Genomic DNA, 7,132 nt, shown 5'->3' on the forward strand with positions numbered 1-7,132 from the left:
TGGTCCACAAAGCCCACATCATTATCTGGACACCACCTTGAAAGCCAGCGGCGAAATGACGACATGCGGCTATACATGCTCAGTTGCACAAAGATGGGAAGAAACAGTCCAAATACTTTGTTACTGTACTCAAGTAGATATTTTTTTTTACTTTGCTATTTATTTTAGGGCCAACTTTTCACTTTTACTCCTTACATTTTAACAGGAATATTGGTACTTTCTACTTCTTACATTTTACAAAATTGGCTCATTACTTTAGTTTCAAATAATTTCAGTGAAGTTGCCGTTATTATTTTCATCCATACCAAATTCAGTCTAATTGGATTGGAATAATGTAAAGGATAATGTAAAACGAGGCGGTTGTTATAGCGAAGACAACCCCAACAGTCTGAATCAGCCGTAATTATTGTTGCAAATTGTTCCAACCGCAACAACTGCTGGCTTTCAATAATCTACCGTTGAATTTGAAAAACACATAGAGGTAAATTCGTCTTTTTGTTGTTATTAAAAGTTATCTGTTGTTTGTTTCAGTAACTTTATTAAGTTTAGTGGTCAGTTACATCTGTTCTCCTGTTAGCAATGACCATGCCTCGGCTCTCTAGCATTTAGTTAACAGTGTTGGGCAAGTTACTTCCAAAATGCAATATATCATGGTGAAGAATTTACTGTCATTTGAGATGAATTAGTTATATCACAATATTATTGTCACTGAATTGTAATGCGTTACGCTACTTTTGCATTATTTTTGAGTTACTTTCACCAAAATAACTGCGGAAGTTTGACTTGGCAGCTAGTTTGTAAATTTCACCACGGGATCAATAAAGTCTCCTCTTTATCTTCTTTAATACATCATAGATCATTCATATTGTTTTGTATAATTAATATGAATATGTAAAGTAACTAAAACTAGAGATAGAAAAAATAGATATGACTATGAATACTGCAAACCGACACAGGAAATGCTTTTATTCTGAAGTTGTCTGTAGTGTACTCTTGCTAGCTTTGAGGATGTCATTCGCTGATGTGAGTCAAGTGCAGATTTTCAGATTTAAACGGTTTACAGCGTAACATGTCATACTGAAATTAGTGAAATCCATGAAATGAGAAACTTTTCTCATTTCAAACCATAACAGAAGATGGAAATAATTTCAAAAACGTTTTAGCAACTCCCAACTCTGTTAGTTACCCAAGTAACGTTAAGGTTAGCAAGCGGTCACTTTATTTGACATTGTAATAACAATAACAGCTGTGAAATCTACAGTTATTTCCTTTAGATTTGACAGTAACACTACTGTAATTGATTTATTGTTTACAGTTGAATGCTGTAAAGTTACATTACAACCTTGCCGCCATGACAACATCACAGTTGTCTAAGAACTACAATTGAAATCAAAGTAGTCAAAGCATTATTGTAAAAAAAAATCACAATATAGCCACTATAGTACGGTAAATAGTATAGTAAACTACTGTATTTTTACTTTATTTATCTTATGCTATGTTTAGTTGTTTTGCATTTACAGTGAATACATAAAATACTGTAAATGGAAGTACGTACCTTTACTGTAAAAAGAATTCACAGGAACTTCATGGACAATTGTTGCCAGTAAGTTACTGTACACGTTAAATGTGTTACAGTGTAATACTAGCTAATACATCTGCATGTAGCTTTATATTTAAAAAAAATTCAGTAACTTGATTTAGTGTAACAGTGCTGTAATAACATTATCGTTACTCAAGGCTGTTCTTGTTTTTGAGACCACTTAAGTTAACGTCAACGTTACTTGCTCTTGTCTTAAATCAACCTTATTTTGGGCTAATGTAAACGATGTCTCAAAGCTCTCAGACATAACTTAGAGGACTCATGCTTGAATTCTCACAGAATCAATTCATATCTTGCTACTCAATCAGAATCTTATTAACCAGGAGTCCCAGTCTCTGTCACAACAATCATAATCATATATGTGATATTTTATGCCTATTGGTAGACATCCATTTAAAACTTAGAGCCTTTTTCCATGTCCAGAGAAGTTTCTAAGCTTGCACTCTAGTAACATACACTCATGTATAGGATTATTAGGAACACCATACTAATACTGTGTTTGACCCCCTTTCGCCTTCAGACCTGCCTTAATTCTATGTGGCATTGATTCAACAAGGTGCTGAAAGCATTCTTTAGAAATGTTGGCCCATATTGATAGGATAGCAGCTTGCAGTTGATGGAGATTTGTGGGATGCACATCCAGGGCACAAAGCTCCCGTTCCACCACATACCAAAGATGCTCTATTGGGTTGAGATCTGGTGACTGTGGGGGACATTTTAGTACAGTGAACTCATTGTCATGTTCAAGAAACCAATTTGAAATGATTTGAGCTTTATGACATGGTGCATTATCCTGCAGGAAGTAGACATCAGAGGATGGTACATCGTGGCCATAAAGGGATGGACATGGTCAGAAACAATGCTCAGGTAGGCCGTGGAATTTAAACGATGCCCAGTTGGCACAAACGGGCCTAAAGTGTGCTGAGAAAACATCCCCCACACCATTACATTACCACCACCAGCCTGCACAGTGGTAACAAGGCATGATGGATACATATTCTCATTCTGTTTACGCCAAATTTGGACTCTACCATTTCAATGTCTCAACAGAAATCAAGACTTAATAGAACAGGCAACATTTTTCCAGTCTTCAACTGTCCAATTTCTTGGACAATTTCTTCTTCTATCAGCTTGAATCAGTCGGCCCATTCTCCTCTGGACTCTAACATCAACAAGGCATTTTCGCCCACAGGACTGCCGTATACTGGATGTTTTCCCTTTTCACACCATTCTTTGTAAACCCTAGAAATGGTTGTGCGTGAAAATCCCAGTAACTGAGCAGATTGTTAAATACTCAGACCGGCCCGTCTGGTACCAACAATCATGCAACGCACAAAATTGTTTAAATCACCTGTATTTTCCATTCTGACATTCAGTTTGGAGTTCAGGAGATTGTCTTGACCAGGACCACACCCCTAAATGAATTGAAGCAACTGCCATGTGATTGGTTGATTAGATTAATGAGAAATTGAACAGGTGTTCCTAATAATCCTTTAGGTGAGTGTGTATGGTCCAGGTAGCTTTATACTTTAAGTACATTTCCAAGCCTGTACTTTGTTACTTTTACTTGAGTAAAGAAGTTAAATCAGTACTTCTACTTTTACCAGAGTATATTTAACACAAGTATCTGTACTTCTACTTGAATACGGGAATGTTAACAGGGTTGTCGTTCTCTAAATGTTTTAACTTTATGAGCGCAGCTCTCTCTACCTCTCTCTCTCTCTATCTCTGTGCACCGAGCTCCACTAGATCTTCTAGGAAAGGTGACGCCATTATTAGTGAATTGGTCAGTAGGCGGTGCTTGTACACCGCTTGCTCTCTAATCTCCAACATAACCTGCTCCCGACAGGTTAGGTGTTCAGCATAAGTTACCACGGCGATTTAACCAGGTAACAAAAACCCTGGGTTGCACTTGAAGTTACCTCGATAACTTGCATCGTGGTACATGCCCTGGTTGGAAGCAGGTTTTCTTCAAGAAGCCTTGAGATTCACTAAGTCTCCTCCCTCTGACTCAGCACTCTTTCATTTCTTCATTCTTTCATTCATTTAGTCTGTATGAGGCACATTTTTGCGCAGTTTGTTATATGCATGAATAACAAACAGTGTCGGTTCATTAACCATGTAAGGCAGACTACAAAACATGGCATTTCCTGGATTACTGTATTAATTCGCAGGGAGTTAAACATACTGTACGTCAGGACATGATATGGAGGCCCAGACTATGTCTGTATTTAAATTCCAAAAAACTGTCTATTTGAGCGGTAAGGTTTCTTCCCAGTCTATCCGTTATGTAGCTTACATAACCTTATCACTAACGTCACCCATCCTAGACAGGCTCTACATCACAGCACATTCTTTGTGTTGCATTATGTTTTTATTCAAAAAGCAGTTTTCTTTACAACATTGGTAATGTGGGAACATATTAGTAAAGTCACTGTAGCAAAGCGCCGTTAAAAGAGTGTGATTCGCTCTGAAATGTGTTTTAAACGTTTTTGTAGAATTCCCTGGACACAAAGCAGTACGACATATTAAAAAGAAACAAATTATTGTAAATCCTAATTCTGTTAATAATGGTGTTGCAACCTCAGAATGGGATTAGTTGTTTATGTTTTTCGCCTAAAGGATTGCACCTAAATGTAATTATAGGTGTAGCCTACTACCATTCCTGTTTTCACCAGTACTATAATAGGTTACCTGTGATTAAATATGAAATTAATACACTATATTAGAGCTTACATAATGACTCAAGCAGCAATTTTCTCCCACACCAATTCTCGCTATTTTACTGCACCCGCTGTGATGCTTTTTTAACTAAATAATCTTTCAAACTCAATGTATGTGCTCATTAGTATTTCAGGTTGTTAGTGGTTATTACCATGGTGAATCGTAGTATCATGGCTCCATTTGTGCAGTCTTTTTAATGTGTTGGTTGACTCAGGTCAACTTGGGTTGGTTGACTTGGTTGACTCAGAGTTAAGCGCTCTGAGTCAACCTACTTGGAGTTGTTTGAACCAACTCAAATCAGCTGTTCTGGAACCGAAAAGTCAGTTTTTCCATGTTTTAACGTCACAACGCAATGAATTGTTGGGGCTTAACCCAAATTTAATCGGGTTCTTAAACTACAGACTTTGCCTAAGGGAGGACCAGTTTCTTAACCAGCATGTTAACACCGTCCCCCAGCTAAAGTCAGAGCTTTCATATTCTGGTTAACAGACCTAGATAACTCCTTAACCCTCGTGTTGTCTTCCCGTCAAAATTGAACATAAACACTTTTGTTGGCACTTTTTTTCAATGTTTGTCACTTTATGGACGTTTAACACCACAAAACACTAACTTATTAACTTTAGTTAGAAAAGCAGAAATTAGGAATTATTTAGACCAAAATTAAAGGAATGTTGATGGATAATCACAGACTGGTATATGTCAACTTTTACTTAATACTATTTCAAAAACACTTCCATTTCTTTTTCAAATGCCAAAGAATTGAATAAGTTACAAAATTCAAAACTAATGAAAGCACATTTCTACTTGCCAAAGAGCGTTGTGGGGAATCAATCATGTTATTTTGGGTAATTAAAAAGAACATTGATATAGAAAAACGGGTCAATTTGACCCAAGGACAACATGAGGGTTAAGTAACCAGGGTTTCGTGCATGTGGGCAACCTTGGTTAAGCGTTGTGCGTGCTCCATAGGTCAAAGTCAAAGTACTTTTATTGGTCTCCCTAAGGAGAAATTTGCATTGGACACTGAGCAACTTAGCTGCAAGAGTTACAGACACAACGACAAGCACAGGGTTAAAAAACAATAAAAAAACAAATATACAATCAACATATGGGCTAATCGAGGGCCTGTGCAAATAGCAGATTTACGATTTCCTATACTAAATAAGATAAAAGCCATACTTCAAAGACAATATAGGTTATAACTTCCCCACTTACTGCAGTGGTTATTGACCCTGAAATAAAATGTAAATGTACTGTATTTATAGAGCGCTTTTCTAGTTTTAACGACTACTCAAATCGCTTTTACATCATACAGGAACCATTCACCATTCACACACTGTGGCCGAGGCTGCCGTACAAGGTGCCACCTGCTAATCAGATAAACACTCACACAAATTCACACTCCAATGGCGCAGCATCGGGGGCAACTTGGGGGTTTAGTGTCTTGCCCAAGAACACTTCGACATGGGACTGCAGGGCCGGGGATTGAACACCAACCATCCAATTGGCAAGCAACTGCTCTACCACTGAGCCACACCCACCCTATATAAATATATAAATAGAAAAGAGCAGTTAGAGAGACAGAAGCTTTAAACCTTTAAACCCACTGAGGACTTTGCCATGGCAAGTACCATCAAGAAGACCCATTTGTGGACGGACGTGGAGACACATTTTTTGAGTTGTTGTAATTTTGACAATGGTCAAACTAGAAAAAAAAAGCCTTATTCCGACCAGTTGTGCTACTATACCGTAGGTAGAGTTACTCCTGCCATTCTTCCCATTCTTCCCCAGCGCATGTATACGGGGAAAACCCCTCTCGCTCTTCCTGTTTCTTCTCTACTGTGCCTTGTAAGAGCAAGAAGTAGCACTGCCTTCTTTCCCTTTTTTTTTCTCTTACAATTTTTCTTTTCTGTCCCTCTTTCTTTCTCTCTCACTCAGGGTTGTCTCTCCCTACAGGCATTATAAGCGACTGCAATGGGCCCCCTAACCACCAGGGTGGCCCGTGCAGTGGTTATTTTATTTTTTATGGGCATTAGAACGTGGCCCTGAAGTGCAAACCGTGGCAGCAAATCCCACAATGCAACAGCAAATGCCACAACACAACAGCAATTCACCGCAACACTACAGCTTTAGTTGGACTACTACTTCTACACTCTTGGCTTTTATTTTTGAATATTATACTGTTCTTCCGCGTCAACTAACCCTTGTCTAGTAATGTCATTCTTCAAACGCAGAAAAGAAATTTGCTAAAAACCCAAATCATTGCGTTTTTTTTAGTTTAGTTTTTCTTTTCTTTTTTTAAATGAAAAACCAAAAACAGAAATACATCTCTGCATTTTTATTTAATTGTTTTTTAAATTGAAACAAAAAATTGCTATTTCTCTATTTTAATTTGGTTTGATTCCTCGGTTCCTTTAAAAAATAAATTTAACCAACCAATCAGGATGAGGATTAGTGTCCAATATATACCTACACTTTCTACCCTTACCTACCCCGTTTCAGTCTTCAGTCAACGCTATCATGTGACATTTTCACTTTGTACGTTGTTGGATTTGCTGTTGCGTTGTTGGATGTGCTGCCTTGTTGTTGGATGTGCTGTCTCCCTGTGGGATGTGCTGTCTCGTTGTTGGATGTGCTGCCTTGTTGTTAGTTAGTTCATGTTTATTGTCCCCATAGGGAAATTAGGTTGCAGATCACATTACATCACATGGTATACAACATTAACACAGATAAGGCAGGGAGGAAAAACAAAAAAAACAAGACATATATACACCACCACTTGTACCATAAACCAGAATAATATGAAGG

The 7,132-nt window shown here is 37.8% G+C and overlaps 1 protein-coding gene and 1 long non-coding RNA gene across 12 annotated transcripts in view; one reads left to right on the forward strand and one right to left on the reverse strand.

Moving 5' to 3' along the window:
• Window positions 1-7,132, forward strand: part of LOC117939147 (dystrophin-like) — a 359,537-nt gene that overhangs the window by 300,247 nt on the left and 52,158 nt on the right. The window lies entirely within an intron of this gene.
• LOC117939175 overlaps window positions 1-7,132 on the reverse strand; it is a 13,860-nt gene that overhangs the window by 534 nt on the left and 6,194 nt on the right. The window contains exon 2 of the long non-coding RNA XR_004655530.1: window positions 2,082-2,087. This is a non-coding gene — a long non-coding RNA (uncharacterized LOC117939175). The remainder of the gene's footprint in view (window positions 1-2,081; window positions 2,088-7,132) is intronic.

The sequence above is a fragment of the Etheostoma cragini genome, chromosome 24, assembly GCF_013103735.1.
Source record: "Etheostoma cragini isolate CJK2018 chromosome 24, CSU_Ecrag_1.0, whole genome shotgun sequence".
Classification (NCBI taxonomy): Eukaryota; Metazoa; Chordata; class Actinopteri; order Perciformes; family Percidae; genus Etheostoma; species Etheostoma cragini.